Genomic DNA, 19,197 nt, shown 5'->3' on the forward strand with positions numbered 1-19,197 from the left:
CCAGGGGTGTCTTTAGAGAGGAGGGGGCCCATGTGCTTTCCCTGTCTGGGGCCCCCTCCTCTCTCCCTGGCGGCGGGCAGCCAACTGACGTGGCTGGTCGGCCAACGCAGCATCAGCAGACTCTGGGCACTAGTGCATGCGCAGATTGCCAAGGAAATGGCGCGGCCACCATTTTCCCGGTGGTTTCTTCATTGCGCATGCCCAAAAAGCCAGATAAAATGGCTGCGGCAGCCATTTTCCAGTGTTTTGAGCACTGCTGAGACACCCGACGTGGGACCTGGGAGAGGTGCGTTTTATATAATATGGGTGCATGGTGTGCGGTGCGGGCCCCCCTGTACCCATTATAGATATGCCCCTGACACTGACGCAGCAATCTGTTTTCGAGTCCGCATTTCGTCTACTCCTGGGTTGGGCAGGGCATCATAACTAATTGTACCTGTTCTTAAATTGATTAACATTGCATTTAGGTGCAAAATTTGCAACAAAGCAGAGTGTGCTAGAGGATCAATTGCACTAGGCGCAAAGCTGCAGGGAAATTAACATAAAAACAATAATAACAAAACTAACAATAATTTTAGGAGAGGTGTTCTATAACTGGAGGAGGCCTGTGCCCAAACGTGTGTAGCCCTCCTCCCTCCAGAAATAAATTGGCACCTGTGCATTCCTAGCAAAGCTCAAAGACTATGGCAATGTTCCAGGGGTGTGGCACAAAAGATTAATAAAGTGAAGGTTGACACCAGTTGGTCGACATGAAATAGGTTGACAGGACCAAAAGGTCGACAGGGACAAAAGTTTGACAAGTTTAAATGGTGGACACAAAAATGGTTGACACATTTTTTTTTTGTAACTTAACCCTAATCCTAACCCTACGCCTGGTGCCTTACCTTATGCCTCCCTCTGTTTGCCTGACCCTTCCCCAAGAGCCTAGCCCTCCCCCTAGTGCCTAACCCTAACCATCCTCTCTGGCAGCCTAACCTCTAACCCTCCCCCAAGTGCCATGCCTAACCCTAACCTAACACTGTTGAAAATCCAGAAAAAACTTGTTGACCATAAATGTGCCGACCATTTAAATCTGTCGACCTTTTTGACCCCGTTTACCTTCTGCATTGTTGATCTTTTGTCAGTCGGCCTTTTGTACCTGTTGACCTATTGCATGTCGATCATCTGGTGTCAACCCATAGACTGTCGACCATTTACCTTGTTGATGATTACTTCAGAAATACAGTATGGTGCCAGTGACAAATTTCCAAACATATTGCTGTAATTATGATGCGGGTGACCAGCAGGACAGCCCAACTGGCAGAACTTCAATGCAATAATATGCAGCCCGAATTGACTCCCACAACAAATCTGTTTCTGTTTCTTTTTCCAGGTATGTTTTATCCATCCAGTAGATAGAAGCAAAATTTAGAAACTATTCTGTGAAATACAAGCCTCGTCCTGCTTTTAGCTGTAGATTATCACATTTGTGTAATTTGGCTTAAAGCAGGGGTGAGGGAACTTTTTTACCTTTTACCCCAAATATATATTTAGATACACAGACGTTACCCCCTTGATTTGAAAGGAAGGAAATCATATAGTAGTGCCCCCACATAATGCCCCTGTAGTGGTGCCCCCATATAATGCCCCTGTAGTAGTGCCTCCATAGTTTTGCCCCTGTAGTAGTGCCCCCATATAATGACCCTGTAGTAGTGCCCCCATATAGTGCCCCTGTAGTAGTGCCCCTGTAGGAGTGCCCCCATATAATGCCCCTGTAGTGCCGCTTGTACAAAAAAAAACACCTTAATCCCCGCTCCTGCATCTGCCGCCGTCCTGTCCGCCCGGCTGCTCCTCGGAACTATGGGAGAGACGTCATGACGTCTCTCCCATAGTGCGCATGAGAGCCGGAAGCTGGAGTTCAGAGGAGAACTCCAGCCTCCGGCTAAAGCAACGCTACAGGGAAGAAGCCGGACGCCCGCTGTAATAACATCTCAGCGGGGGTCCGGCTTAGAGTCTCCCTGCGGCACAGCCGGGCATGCATATGAATCATTCTATATTATAGAATGATTCATATGCATGCCCAGCTGTCCATCCATTACCCCCAGGAATCCCATGTGGGGTAATTTACCCCTGTTCCCTGACCACTGGCTTAAAGTGATCCCAGTCCTACCCTAAAGACATCACATACTGTAGCACAACTCTTCTCAACCCCAGTCCTCAGGAACCCTTTAAGATGGCATGGGCTTGTCCCCTGGCAAAGGGCCAGAAACCAGACCAATGTTGGGGGCCAGCCACTAATAAGCCATCGCTGGTCTTGATTACCTGGAAAAACAAAATGTTTTTATTTAAAAAAAAATACATACTGTATTAAAAAGCCCCAAACTTATTTAACCACTTAAATGATAATTTTTTTCTAAAAATCTCTTAAAAGTCAGAAATTTTAATTTTTTATGAAAGAATTAGTCGAAAAACATGTATTTTAACTTTACCAAAACGATTTCATAAAAAAAATTCAATATTTGTAAAAAAAATTAATTTTTTCAAACATTGGAACATTGGATCTCCACCATCGGAACATCGTGACCATCGCAACTTTTTTTTTCCAAGCGGCTGCAGCCACCAGGTACACACTATGGGGATGAGGGCAGCCGCTGGGAGAGGGGTCTTGTTGTGCTGACTGATCAGCAGTATTCCACAGCATGCCAAACACTGGGGAAGGGTGCATGGAAGCAGCAGGACCGCAAGGTCCCTCTCAGTGCTGCAGCTGCGGAAAGATTCTCTTCCTGCAGCCGCCCACACCGTGTATCTGACTGGTTGTATCATTTGCGACAAGATCAGATAACAGACAGCCTGGTATGGTTGCAAACAAAGAAAAATGGTAGTTGCTCAGATCAGCTTAATTGCATAACACAGGTGCTTGTAAAGGGCGGGGTTTACACTGAACACAGAAAAAAAGAGAGATTTGCCCTCCAGCACACTGCAGCAAAAACAATACTTAAATCCTACATGATAATAGAGATTTAGAGGTATTGGTTACACATATTTGCAAATATATGAATAAGCGCCAGGCCAATCATCAAGGCTCCTCTATACTGGCGTCCCTAATATTAAGGGGCTCACGTCCGAGAAGCAAGGCACCCCAAAAAAATTCCAACCAAGGGCTATCCCCAGGGCATCACACGAAAAAGGGAAAAAGGTGATGGTGAAGTAGGTAGAAAAGATGTGTAAAGATAAATCAATAAGTGTTAATGAAATGATAAAGAATTAAAATGACATATATAATGTACAAACAAATAGAGAAGTGAAAAAAGTATTCTATGTGAATTAAGTGGTGATACCATGAGAAAGGCCCGGTCAGAACCCCCCCGGGGGCCCCACTCCCAAACGCTCACCCCAAAATAATTATTGCTACATAATGGTAGCACCCACTCTGGGTCATATAATTACAATTGATGTACTGCATGATAACAGTACATATGTAAGCTGAGAGCTAACTTACCTTGGAGGTACCCAAAAAAAAACCTCCACATGGCACTATAAGCATCAGCACCTCCTCCTAATGCTGACTGCCTTCATGCCTCTCCAAATTTACAAAGAAAAATGGTAGTTGCTCAGATCAGCTTAATTGCATAACACAGGTGCTTGTAAAGGGCGGGGTTTACACTGAACACAGTGTGATGCCCTGGGGATAGCCCTTGGTTGGAATTTTTTTGGGGTGCCTTGCTTCTCGGATGTGAGCCCCTTAATATTAGGGACACCAGTATAGAGGAGCCTTGACGATTGGCCTGGCGCTTATTCATATATTTGCAAATATGTGTAACCAATACCTCTAAATCTCTATTATCATGGTTGCAAACAATGCGACCATGCCAGGCAAATGATTAATGAGGGCAACCGGCCCGCATGGAAAACTTCTGGTGGGGTCCATGGCCTATTTGCCCTTATGGCCTATACTAGGATTATAGCCTATACCTCACTCTACAAAGCTAAAATACATTCCTTAGCTGAAGCAGTTTAGAAAAGTAATCCTAACATGAGGCCGGCCCTAACCAAAATTTTTTGGGAAGCGAATATATTATTGGCCGCCCCTAAGCATATTGTTGGGCGCGCTCAAAATAATTAAGGTGCCATCACCTCATGGGAAAAGCCATGCCCACCAGGAACACCCCATTTTTGTCACACTGGATGCATGCCAAGCACTCCGGGATCTGCTGGGCATGCACCCAGTCCCTCTCTCCAGTGAATAGATGCGGTGCGCATGCACCCAGTCCCTCTCTCCAGTGAATAGATGCAGTGCGCATGCACCCAGCCCCTCTCTCCAGTGAATAGATGCGGTGCGCATGCACCCAGTCCCTCTCTCCAGTGAATAGATGCGGTGCGCATGCACCCAGTCCCTCTCTCCAGTGAATAGATGCGGTGCACATGCATACTGCATTTATTCACCGCTTGCTCAAAGCCAGCTACCCACCTTTTGATTTTGTTTTTACTGATGATAGATATGGCTGCTATGCAAGTGTATAGAAGTCACCCATTGTCACACACACCAGTCAGACGTTTTCTTGCATACCCACAGCAGTCATCCATTGTCTCACATGCACACATAGAGCAGCCATTGTCACACACACAGCAGTCACCCATTCATTCTCTCTCTCTCTCTCTCTCTCTCTCTCTCTCTCTCACACACACACACACACACACACATTTACAGAGACATACACACACACACAGGTTTACATATAGAGACCCACACACGCACACACACACATACAGGTTTACATATAGAGACATACAGGGTTACATAGAGACATACACACACACATACACACATCCAGGCAGGGTCACACACAGAGAGTGAAGGACATAAGCAATATGTTCCCCTGTAGTCACACCCCCTCTCACCTTGATGTGGAGCTTCTAGTAGTTCCTCCATGCTGCCTGAAGCCCTGGACTGAGGAGTTGAAGAACAATACAGTGTAGCTCCACCTCCGCCCGAGTCAGAGAAGCATGTGTACATGGCTGCTCCAATCTGGGCTCACCATATGCTCCTCTAACCCCCGGGGTGTCTTACCATAGAGAGAAGCAGCAGGAAGGAGCTGCCTCATGTGAGTAAAGTATGCTGGAGCGCTGTTATCGCTCCTTCCCTGACAGAAAGGTATACGCGGACCTGGCCCCCTAGGACTTTGTGCCTGCCAGTCACCCCGTCACATCCACTGTCGGGCTGCGTGATGGCAGTGCCCTCCTCACTGTGGCGCTCTACATGGCTGCGTACCCGGCGTAATGGTCGGGCCGGCCCTGTCCTAACATTAGCTAAATATAGACAGCACATGTAAGCACAGTAACGGTAACTGGTGCAGAGATGTAGTAGATTAATTATCTGTGGCTGATGAGAGGATGAATATATTATACATTTATCCTACCCAAGTGCTTGATGTAGAAGTAACTAACAAGAAGTCCTGTGTGCCCATTACTCCACCTATGCACTTGGAACAAACCCGTACTTACCACAAGTTATAGAAAAACATCTACAGATGTTTTATTGTATTCTTTATGTATGGCAAATCTTTGCTGGGGACATAGGTTCGCAGAGAGTTCTCAAAATCCGGATGGGATTTAAGGTGGTGCAACATCTTTCTGCCATAGAACTTGCAACATAAAAACATGTAAATATTCAATAAGCCATTCTGAGACCAGGGGTGTAACCTGACATACAGTAAGCATATGAAGGCTCAGACCTGGACCATCACCTACAGATCATAAATCCTTTGTGATGATTTCCTATACATTTACTCCTTATTCTCATGTACATTATCCAGCGGGGGATAAGGGCTGGCGTCTATGACTGTGTAACCGGCAAACACTGCCCTGTCATACATTAGGCTAAATAAGGGAGATCGGATAATTATAACTATTCTATAACATCTATGAGCAGTCCCATCCCAGCACTGGCTGTGCTCAATGTTCTCTACATTAGCCCATCAGGATGAGCGTGTAACATGAATGAGCATGCCAGAATGAAAGAGATCCTGATAGCATGGGTTCCTGTGTTACCGAGTGGAGGGGGAGTGGGAGAAAGAGTGAGAGAGATACGGGGGAGAGAGAACGGGACGGCATACAGCTGAAACCAAAGCCTCCAAGGTGAAATACGAGAGCGCGGAATCTCTCTTGTTGAACCTTGTGAGAATGATTTGTAGAACTGATCACATCACCACAGAGCATGGGCTGCATAATATCAGTTATTTCCCTTTCCGGGAGTAGAGGCGACTACTCACCTGGTGTCCTGAGAGCCATCCTGAGCACACCTAGCTATTGCAGGTACAGCTCTCTCCGTGATGGTCTTTGGTCCGGATAAGACGCGCTTTTGTCCCAGTCTCTCCACCAGATGACAGAACTGTTTGGCTGCACAACTCCGGATGGCAGCGTTCAAATGGCTATAGATAGAACATGAACAGGTATCAGCACCAACATGACGAATGACCAAGTACTAAATATAGAAAAACAAATGAGTAATTCTACATAATATAATCTAGATGTAGACTATAAAGTGACTATAAAGTGATAATCACAACGTGTAACATTACCCGTCCTCCATTTATGAGGGCTGTGAGAGATCTGGCAGATGTTACATTCTCCACCATGGCCTGTAGTGCACGGTCCACCTCCTCCCGTATAAACAAGTTGGAGTCTCCCGCCCTGGAGAGCAGGACACGTGCACAATGCTCCACCTCTCTATCCATGGCCTTCCCCAGCTGTATGAACAGGTCAGCTACACAGCCAATGGCAGCCCGGGACACTTGGGAGCACAGGTTCTTCACCTACAATGTATAAAATAGAAGGTGTAACTACAGAACATACACACACAATATATGCTCCGCAACCACACTTACAGTACATTCAGCTCTGCATAAGCCCCCAAATATCAAATGAGAATGTAATATTTTTATATAATACAACAAACAATGCTGTAAATGAGAAATAAATATAATATATATGTATGTATATATATATATATATATATATATATATATATATATATAGATAGATATATGTATAAATATAAATAAAAGACAAAAAGAAAAATTGCTAGTAACAATTTACATAATTTGATAAAACACATCTTATATATAAAATTCATTGGTCTGTTTGTCTGTCCAGTTATGCATTCGGACACCCATGCACCGATTGGGATGAAACTAGAGATGAGCGGGTCCAGTTCTCTGGAAACCGGACCCACCCGAATTTCGGGGATCTGAGACACATAGCAGTAGTAGTGGACATATAATATTCATCATTCTCCGTTCATGTCATGTCTTGAGTGTTTGTATGTTTATTGAGACATTATATGTATGTTTTTTTAATTCATTGCATGCACTGAAGTACTGATTTTAGCTTAATAAATTACCAATTGGTATTTTTTATTTCAACCATCCATCTGTAATTGTTTTATACTTTAGCACTAGTTTCTTTATTTTTTGTATTTTCGTATATATCACTGTGACTGACAACCCCTAGTTGATTTCTAATGTCGGATCTATAAATGTGAAAGTGGCCAGCCAGTTATGTAGCTACTGGTTTTGAGCAATACGGGATTACTTAAAACAGCAAAGCATTTATTTAATCAACAGTAAATAATCAATGCTGCTTTGTGTCTGCAACTTGTCCACACATTCGTAAATGCAACCATTCCTACCCAACATATAACAAATGAGTGCAGAGAGGGGGCTGAGGTCAGCGTATCTTAGCTGGGTGGAGGAACAATAACATCCTTGTCACATTAGGTTCAATACATGTTATTCCGACTGGGGCATGGCCACACCCCCAGTAATGGCTACGCCCCTTAATCAAAAAGGGTTGTGCTGGATGTTTCGGCAGCCCTGCTTGTAACCTTCCCCTCCCACACTCAGACCTTGTAAAATGGGGATTTTAATTGAAGAACAAAAATGGTTCTATTTTGTCTTATTTTAAACGAGACATAGTTGGCGTGTCAACAGTCACAATCCCGACATTCACTATTGGCTGCAGGATCCCGTCAGACAACTTCAAATGGTAAGTATGAGGGTTAGACAGCGGGAAGGGAGGGTTAGACTGCGACAAGGGAGGATTAGGGTTATAAAGGGGAGGGTTTGGTTTAGGCTGCGGGGGGGGAGTAGCTGTTAAGGCTAGGCTGTGGGAGGGGTGGGTTAGGGTTGGGGTTAGGTTTATCCCTAGAATACTTACTGAAAATTGCTGTCATTTTCACAGTTGGGATTCTACTGCCGGCATACTGACCATCGGTATTCTTACTGTCAGGATGCCGTACCAAACCCTTTTATACTGTTCATCATGCAACTTTATGACAATTCTTATGGTATCAGGATATATCATAATAGGCATCATGGTTTTGCCTGTTACGATACTGATGAGCATTCTGACTATAAGCTAAATCTTATTCATGGAGTAGATCCAGGAGAGCGATGGACAATGAGACCCAGAAGGATGTAATGTACTTGTGTTACAAATACCAAATACTGTAGCAAACACTAAGGACCTCACACAACTGTTAGTCCTCCAAATATATATGTAGAATATATTTACCTCTTTTGTCAGCACAACGCTGAGGGCGTGAAGTCTCTCCAGGACAACTGTGGGATGGGACTTCGACAGTGACCTCACCAGATTGATTCCCTTAATCTTTTTCTCCCTGAAAACAATTAAACAGCAGATCCTGAGAAGTCCTGGTCACAGGTCATTGTGCAGTGTTATGGTATTTCTCATGTTACCACCAGGCAGCATAGTACAGTTACAGCCCCTGGCAAAGGCACCTGCGGAGCATCTACAGTATACGGCCCTTGTGTTATTGGGCCTGATTCAGATTTGGGAATAGAGCAACATATAGCAAGTAACTGTGCATCCTGGCAAAACCTGCAGTGCAGGTCGGGCAGATGTAAATTGTGCCAAGAGTTTGAGATTTGGGAGGGCTCTGTCCAAACTGAAATGTAAATAGCAGTGTAAAAATAAATCTGTCCAGCATTTGTGAAAAATCTAAAAAGGATCTTATGTACTGCGCATAGTGGTATAGAGTAATCACAATCAAAATTTAACATAGATTAGTGTTTGCTTTCTATTAGAATACAGGAGGCTTGTATATAATGAGCAAAAATAGTTTTATTCACATAAGTACCTAAATAGTGTAAAGTCAAAAAATAAAATCACAATTAATATAGTAGCATACTTCATAAAAGGACAGTATTGATCTTAATATACCGAAATGGCCATGTAGAATTGAGAGTGAATGGATAATTTAAAATGCATACAGAGCTGTTGAATCAACACTCCTGTGTGGAAATAGTCAGTGTTCCCAGCTCATTAAGTGCTAGGAACACTGACTTAATGCTACTCTGTATATTAATTGTGATTGTGCCATTATAAGCAGTGATATGAAATAATTATCAGGTCTAAACCCCACCAATTAATAAATGGACACCTATGTATGTATGTATTTATTTATTTACTGTTCATTGCAAAGGATGCTATTTAATTACAACTATGCTTTTTTATATTTATTTTTAATTATTTAATTTATTATACATTTTTCTATACATTGTATAAATAGTTCAGAGTTCCCAGAAATACAGTCACAGTAGAGGTGTCTGTACAGAAATATTGTGCTGTCTGACACTAAAGCCGGGTACACACAGAGGATCGGACAACATATCGGGCACATCGGCCTGTGTGTACCGGCTATGTCGCTGATGATGCACACTCCCACGCATCGTCAGCTAAATTTCCCATTGGACCTGCATTGTCTGCGGGGGCCATGCTGCCGAATGCAGCAACGCCCACGATGTCGCTCCATCGCTGCCAGCATCGCCAATGTGTATGCACTTGCCGATACCGGTACCCCTGCTGGGTCCTGCCGCACTTGACGTCGGTGCTGGGTACACATTGCTAAGTGTGTAGCCAGCATAATTTATAATCACAGAATTGGACTGACACTAAGGGATAAATTTACTAAGATGGTAGCTCTATTAAGAAGTGATATTGCCCATAGCAACCAATCAGATTCTACTTCTCATTTATCTAGCACCTTCTAGAAGATAATGTCTGGAATCTGATTGGTTGCTATGGGCAACATCACTTCTTAATAGAACTCCCATCTTAGTAAATTTACCCCCAGGTAATAGAATAGCATAAAATAAAGAAGGCAACAAGCAGCAACACTGACCCTTCCCCTATTCCTCACTTACCAGTTGTTGCTGGAAAGCAGATTAAATGCATCATTGAGTGATGGGTCCGGTCTGGGCAGCTCTCTGGACACAGATGGGCGAGTGACCTCTATGCAATGACGAGCAGACAATTGGACTTTGTTGGAGCTTTTTGGTGCTAAGAACAATACATAAAACAGGTCAGACAATGCAGGGCCAGTGCTCACATGCAGCAGTTACATGTACATGTACAGTTATCTGTAGGAAGATGGGCTATGCTGTCAGGTCTCACAGGAGGCCTCTCTCTTACCCAAATAGTTCAGGTGCTTATTAGAAAACCATGTAATACCGTGAGATTCATCCTCTGCTATGCAGAGAATTGCAGGAGATGTCAGCTCACAAAGCTTTCAGTTACTCAGTGACATCATGTTTGCAGGTGTGCAAGTAGGTAAAGTTGCTGTACTTAGATGTGTGATAAATATTATTATATACAACAATCACAGCAGGGAGGCTGTGTCATCATGGCCCTCGTCCCACCCACATCACTGGGGAAGGGGGCCTGCTCTACTCTCCCCCAGCCATGTGATCCTCCCTATTGGCTAGAATTACACGGGGACTCATATTGTTATTCTGTGACTGGATGTTCTCACAAAGAAGTCAGAATATAATTATTGCAAATTCACTGTTTCTGCAGTTTTTACCTGAGGAGTTTTTTCTAGACTTGATACTCTATTTAGGGGTGGTGGCCTAATATCTAGTATCTAATATGTATTCTCATAGCAAAAGGGCCATATGGAGGGGTGAGCAACCAGTTCCGCCACCCAGGGAGTGCAGGGGCGACGGGGCACAAGTACTGCCCAGTGGCACTTTTGTAGTCTGGCAAGGAACTTGGCAGCACATCCTTACGATGTGACCAGCTGCCTGCTCCTGTCACATGTAAGGGGGTCACGGTAAATAAGTATATACTCAACTGAAACCATTTGCCCACTGACCATATTATTATTATTATTATTATAGAATATGTACTCCACACTATGTGCAAGTGGTAACATTGTACATCAGAGGTTCCCAAACGCGGTCCTCAAGGCTCCCCAACAAATCATGTTTTAGAGATATCCATGGTTAAGCACAGGTAATTAAATCAAATTGACTGAGGTACTAATTAAATCACCTGTGCTCAACCATGGATATCTCTAAAACCTGAACTGTTGGGGAGCCTTGAGGGCCGTGATTGGAAACCTCTGTTGTACATCATAGATCTTTAAATGTTCATAAAAAAATAAAACCAGCATTGGGTATTCCGCGGGAGGATATGCTTGGAGAAAATAATATTTGGTGCCCATAGCTCTGTTATGGTGAGGCTCACTGACTTTCTGCTAAGCCATTTAATTCAGAGTAGACCAGAGTTTCCCAAACTCTGCCATTACAGTCCTGTTTTTAGGGATATCTCTGCTTGAGTCCAGATGGTTAAATCAAATTGACTGAGGTACTAATTAACTCATCTGTCCTCAAGCATGAATATTCTTAAAACCTAGACTGTAATGGCGGAGATTGGGATACTCTAGTGTAGACAATAAAAACAAATACAGTATCTTACTGGCTGGTACCACAATTAGATAATAAATGTATGGAGGGGCAGAGTGGATTACCCCTGGAATAAATCTCAACACAAAATATAGGATTTAAAAAAATAAATAGTTTTCAAAGGGCAGAAGTTGAAAATGTTTCAAAAACTTACGGTCTTGGGTCATCTTAGCCTTTGGAGGCGCAGGTTTGGACCACTTAATTTCTGTCTGTCCTGATGGTCTTAGTCGTACTGGGTTATATATCTCTGCAGATGTACATACAGGGAATTGACAAAAGCTCATATATTTTATATATAATAAATGAAAAATAAATACATAAAAGAAATAAACACAGATTGTAAGGAAAACCCATTATTGTTGGTATATGGAGTGTGCTACTGCGCCTCTGCCATGATGCTCCAATACATGAAGCATCTGAACCTTTACCAAGATGGCCACCATTCTTTAGTCTGCGCATGCACAACTCCGTCTTAATTCACTGCGTTTGAGCACCACAGTAGTATACAGTCGTTTACTACTTAGCTCTGTGGGGTACCCTGCTAAATCCTGTGCTCCTGTCTACATACATGACCGGATGGTCTGCAGTATGCTCTGCTCCATCACCACTGCCTGTGTACATTACTGTGAGTACGGCTGTACTGAAACTGTGCACTACAATAATTACAAGCTCCTGGTTAAGTCTGTCCAACTGGACTGCCTATCAAACTGCTGGTGTCTACTATTTAATAACCATGTATAGTACAAAATAGCGTATACATTTCAACAATTATGACCTAGATCTTTGGGCGAATGTTTGGGTACCAAAGTCCCTGTAGCTTCTGAATACATACAAAAGGCTGGTGGAACATACAACATTCTGGGAGCCACCGGCAGAACATACAACATTCTGGGAACCAATGGTGGAACATACAACATTCTGGGATCTACACAAGCTTAGGGTAGATCAGGGCTGTACAACTGGCAGATGCTGCCTTCCACACCTCTGCGGTCCAACATTCTCTGACCACCTCCATAAACACTATTGTATGTGTTTATCTTATTAAACATTATTTGGCCTGTGAGCACACACAGGAGACCCACTACCCAGGCAGCACTGGGCTATATAAATGGAGCCCAGAATTGACTGTTTTACACTACAGAACTTAAATTCTTATTAGCGTCTGATTTTATATTTGCTATAGGTGACTCTAGAAAGATAGATAGATAGATAGATAGATAGATAGATAGATATTTTTTACTTTCTAACTAACATATCTCTTTAGTGATTTTCTAATGTTACCAGGTTTCTGACTCCTGGAATAACAGATGGGCATTTTTTTTTTTATTATTCATCATAAAAAGTAAATTTTGCAAAAACATGGCTCACAAATGATGTGCTTGGACTTTTTGCTGTGATTCCTTAACAGTCTGACTTGTAAATAAGTATTGTAGTCAGCACCCCATATACACACCAATGTGATCATAAGCTGAATACAACTTTCAGCCAGCAGGGAGGCTGCTCTGGCAGAAGAATGATTTCAGGCTGACATATACATTGTGTTGTCACTGTCAGCTAGGCCCAGGACAGACATTTGTTAAGTAAAAGTTAAACAAATAGTTTGTATCCCATTGTGAATATAATAGAGATAATTGCAAAGGCAACATTTTCTAAATAAATTAACAATAGCACAAACTCCAGTAGAGCTGAGTGAATGACGTTAATCAGCCATTTACCCATTTATATATTTATGTATCACTCCTGCAGAATTGTTATTTTCTGTCTCTGACATTAGTGGCAGTGCAGAAGATGTATTGTGACATGTAGTCCAGCAAGTAGGCAAAACAAAAGACACGCCTACTATTAACCTGATCCTCAGTTACTTTATTAACAATCAGGGCCGCCATCAGGGGGGGAATGCCGGAGTCCCGGGCCCGGACACTGGCAGAACGGGAGGGGGGCCCACGCTCGCTCCTACCCCAATGCAAAGCCCACACTTAGAATATTGATCATCCAGAACACCACCTACCCACCAACGACAGGCCAGCGACCCGCGATCAACGATCACGGATCCCTAAGTAACCTGGTCGATATCACCCAGGTAGGCATGCATGCACGGTCGATGGACGATGACCATACGGTTTGGAAGGCACAAAAAAATTAACGATCTGAACGATAACAATATGAACTATATCGTTATCGTTCATATCATAAGATTTTATCATACCGTGTGTACGCACCATAAGCGAGGGAAGGGGAAGGGGGGGCCTTTTTGTCAGTCCCGGGCCACACAATCTCTAATGGCAGCCCTGTTAACAATTGAACCAGAAATGTAGTTTTATGCCACGTGTGTATCTGTAATGTTATCACTCATTAATTCCACGATATTGATAACTAATAATGTCCCTTTTTACTGATTAAAGCTTAGGGCAGTATGACCTGGCACTGAGTTACTAAGTGACTACTGCATTCATAGATGCTCATATACCATACTTGCCTACTCTCCCGGGACTGTCGGGAGCCTCCCGAAAATTGGGTGCCACTCCCGGCCCCCGCAAGAGTAGGCAAGTCCCCCGCATTGTTCACCGGCCCCCTGCGACCCCCCACACCCGCACGTGAAAGTGGGTGGCTCATGGAGGGGTGATGACTCGATCGTGCGGACATGCCCCTGCTCTGCCCACTTAAGCCGCCCCCACCCTCCCTGCTGTATTACTGTGGTGCATTACTATAGTGCCATCAGCCCATGCTCCACAGTCATTACAGCCCAGGCTGTGAGGAATAAATAAAACCAACAGGGGAAAAACATGAAATCATCACGACTCACCTGGTCACAGGTCTGAGTGCCTGGAAAGCTGAGCTTAGCCTTCGGAGGCGCAGGTTTGGACCACTTTATTTCTGTCTGTCCTGATGGTCGTACTGGGTTATATAACTCTGCAGATATAATATATACAGGGAATTGATAAACACACATGTATTTTATATATAATTAATGAAAATTAAATACATAAAAAAAGTGGAAAAAGTAAATAAACACAGATTGTAAGTAAACCACACTATTGTTGGTACATAAGGAGTGTGCTACTGCAGCTCCGCCATGATGCTCCACTACATGAATCATCTGAACCTTTACCAAGATGGCTGCCATTCTTTAGTCTGCGCATGCGTGAAAATTATTTTGACTCACTACATTTGAGCACCACAGACCCTGCTAAATCCTGTGCTCCTGCCTACATACATGACCGGATGGTCCGCTGTATGCTCTGCTCCATCACCGCTGCCTGTATACATAACTGTGAGTACAGCTGTACTGACACTGTGCACTACAATAATGACAAGCTCCTGGTTAACGGTCCAAGGATAGTGAGGATATTGGGGCACTCCAATAAGATAAATGCAGCCTTTTTTGACACTTTGGATCTGTCCCAATGCAGATCCTGGTTAAGTCTGTCCAGCTGGAGTGTCTACCAAACTGCTGGTGTCTACTATTTAATAACCGTGTACTGCACAAAAAAGTATACACATATCAATAATTATGACCTAGATCTTTGGGCGAATGTTTGGGTACCAGAGTCCCTGTAGCTTCTAAATATATACAAAAGGCTGGTGGAACATGCAACATTCTGGGATCTACACAAGCTTAGGGTAGATCAGGGCTCTACAACTGGCAAATGCGGACCAATGTTCTCTGACCGCCTCCATAAACTCTATTGTATGGTTTTGGCTTATTAAATAGTATTTGGCCTGCGAGCACACACACAAATCTCACTAACCAGACAGCACTGGTCTATATAAATGGTGCCTGGAGGCAGAAGAATAAAAATGTATTTACCAGACAATTTAGGCAAAGGCACCAGATGGTTGTTATAATAAAAGGCAGAATTCCGGCCTCCAGCGTCTGGGCTTCTTCCAGTACATTTACGTGGAACATCAGAAATTGGGGGCAGCTGTAAGCAAAGAAACATACAGGACCCAGCATAATAATTATAAGTGATAAGAACTTACAATATTATTATAATAACAACATATACAGTATAACAGAGATAATAAAGTGAGGAGAAGCTCAATAAAACAACAGAAGATAATATGTAATAATATAATACAGGGATTAGCACACTCATATCAGAAAATGTGTATATTAACCTATAAAGCATATATTTATTTATATATATATATATATATATATATATATATATATATATATATATATACACACCATATACTAGCTGAAGTGCCTGGCATTGCCCGGGTTTAAAACTTTAATCCAATAAGTTTTATTATTTGATGTCCAAATCCATTCAGTGGAAGGCCCAGAATAGGCTCCCTAGGTCAAAGTTCTGCCCAGCGTACACCAACAGGAGATCTAACTGGGTCCTCAACCCCCTAGTATTTCTTCTGGGATTCAATATTACCACTCTGTGAAGTTTTCATCCAAATTATGTGATATCCATCCAAATGCATCCAGTGGAAGACCCAGAACAGGCTCCCTAGGTCAAAGTTCTGCCTGGCACACTCCGCTGGGAGATCTGACCTGGACCCCAACCACTCCATTAGGCATCCCAGATCAATTGCCACCCCTCTGTGAAGTTTTCATCCAAATCCATCTGGTGAAGTTCTACCCAGTGTCCCCATATCAAAGTTCTGCCCAGCATACATCAATGGGAGGTTTGACCGGGACCTCAACCCCCTTGTATGTCTTCTGGGATCCAATGTTACCACTCTGTGAAGTTTTTGTCCAAATCCATCCAGTGGAAGACTTAGAACAGGCTCCCTGGGTAAAAGTTCTGCCCAATGTACACCAACGGGAGGTCCGACCAGGACCCTAACCCTCCTAAAACAAATTCATCAATTTCATCATAAATGTATTGTCATTTTATAATTACTACTGTAAGTCATTTACACACATTGTAAAGTGTCATGTGCAATGTTTGACTAATTTAAACTACAGAACTTAAATTCTTATTAGCGTTTGATTTTTTTATTTGCTATAGGTGACTCTACATGTATAAATATAGATAGATATATAGATAGAGACAAAGTTGCCTACCTTTTCAGATCTCTTCCCGGGAGAAGCCCAGGTTAGAGAAGCAGGAGGGGGGTGATGGGGGCGGGGCCTGGCGATTCACCTCATTAAGCCCCGCCCCCTCACGGTAAAATTGCAGCGATAGGCTAGAATTTGCATAGGGGGCGGGGCCAAATGACATGATTCATGTAAAATCATGTTTTAAGCCCCGCCCCCTACACGGAGACCCGCGATCGCCCCAGGTATTCTCATTCTGCCCACTTCACTAGGAAGTGGGCAGAATGCGGGAGAAATGCCTACCCTTCCGGGGGTGCAGGGGGTTACCCGAAAAATCGGGAGCCTCCCGCGAAAACCGGGAGGGTAGGCATGTATGGATAGAGATATATACATAGATAGATATAGAGATATATATCTTTTACTTTCTAACAGGGGTTTTTTAAGAGTGGAGGAGGCCGTATAGGGCCCCCTCCTCTCTCTTCAGTGGCCAGCAGAAGACTGACTGCTGACCGCAGCAGCAGTAGACTCTGGGTACTAGTCTGTGCCCAGAGTCTACTGCGCATGCAATTTCCTCACTGCGCATGCACAAAAATGCCAGGAAAATGGCCGCGGCTGCCAATTTCCAGCATCTTGTGCAGGGCTGACACACCCGACACGGGACCTCAGAGAGGTAAGTATATGAGTGCAGGGCCCCCCTTGGCCTAGGGGCCTGTGTGCACCAAACACCCTGCACCCATTATAAATTGGCCCCTGCTTTCTAACTAACTGATATGTCTTTAGTGATTTTCCAATGTTACCAGAATTCTGACTCCTAGAATAACAGATGGGCATTTTTGATGCAACATAAAAAGTAAAATATTGTAAAAACATGGCTCACAAATGATGTGCTTGGACTTTTTGCTGTGATTCCTGAACAGTCTGACTTGTAAATAAGTATTGTAGTCAGCACCCCATATACACACCAATGTGATCATAAGCTGATACATCTTTCAGCTAGCAGGGAGGCTGCTCTGGCAGACGAATGGTTTCAGGCTGACATATACATTGTGTTGTCACTGTCAGCTAGGCCCAGGACAGACATTTATTGAGTAAAAGTTAAACAAATAGTTTGTATCCCATTGTGAATATAATAGAGATAATTGCAAAGGTAACATTTTCTAAATTAATTGACAATAGCACAAACTCCAGTAGAGCTGAGGGAATGACGTTAATCAGCCATTTAACCATTTATATATTTATGTATCACTCCAGCAGAAGTTATTTTCTGTCTCTGACATTAGTGGCAGTGCAGAAGATGTATTGTGACGTGTAGTCCAGCAAGTATGCAAAATAAAAGACACGCCTACTATTAATCTGATCCTCAGTTACTGTATTAACAATTGAACCACAAATGTAGTCTTACGCCACGTGTGTACCTGTAATGTTATCGCTCATTAAAACCACAATATTGATAAATAATGATGTCCATTTTTACTGATTAAAGCTTAGGGCAGTGTGACCTAGCACTGTTACTAAGTGACTACTGCATTCATAGATGCTCATATACCTATGACATGACATGTAAGTGATACTGGCCATATCCCCTACAGTGACTTGGGTGCTAACAATAGGCCCTGCATATTTCCTAGCTCCAGGCCCCTGAGGCCCTTATCTGGCCCAACCCTGAAAGGAGAATGGTCTCTGTTTTATCCTCAATTTCTATGGACAGCATGAAACTGAAAATAATGAACCATGGGTGCATAAGTAGTGCTTGCGTTTATGGGCCCTTAGGGTCAGGTCCATGGGCGCTGTATATTGTATTAAGTGAACAGAAGAGAACTAGACTCTACCAAACACTGAGCATCCACAATTTAAATCCTATGTACATACTGGCAGATCTGTGAATTCCAGGTAACCTGACAGTATATAGGAACTTTATGCTGCAATAATGCTGTAATGGTGCATTACTATAGTGCCATCAGCCCATGCTCCACAGTCATTACAGTCACCATTTATCATATATCTATGGGGTGTGATCCTGCCCATATCACAGAAATATTGTTGTGATGAATAAATAAAACCAACAGGGGAAAAATATGAAATTATCATGACTCACCTGGTCACAGGTCTGAGTGGCTGGAAATACATCAGCTGCCTGTCCTGGACGTCCCCAGGGAAATGCATATTTCCCCTTCACAGCGCTCAACATTCTGTGAGCATTCGGCTTAATTTGAGGGAACATCCCTCAAGCACAGTCGCACTCTCCTTACTCCTCTACTCGACGACTAGCACTGACCTATGCTTTGGTAGCTGGTCAGCTGATTCTGTGACATCACAATGCAGTGACATCACCAGACATTCTATTCCCTGACTACATGAGACACATTATACAGCCACCTATTTAGCACTACATAACACATAGGGACAGATTGGGAACTTAATGTAGCCTAGAAAATATTTTAAAAGTGGCCTCATGTT

At 43.2% G+C, this 19,197-nt stretch overlaps 1 pseudogene; it reads right to left on the reverse strand.

Annotated features, from left to right (window-relative positions):
• Nucleotides 1-5,501: 5,501 nt before the first annotated feature.
• LOC148542914 (TOG array regulator of axonemal microtubules protein 1-like) lies at nt 5,502-18,961 on the reverse strand (annotated as a pseudogene).
• Nucleotides 18,962-19,197: the final 236 nt, after the last annotated feature.

The sequence above is a fragment of the Taudactylus pleione genome, unplaced genomic scaffold (genome assembly GCF_031769625.1).
Source record: "Taudactylus pleione unplaced genomic scaffold, aTauple2 ptg000007l, whole genome shotgun sequence".
NCBI lineage: Eukaryota > Metazoa > Chordata > Amphibia > Anura > Myobatrachidae > Taudactylus > Taudactylus pleione.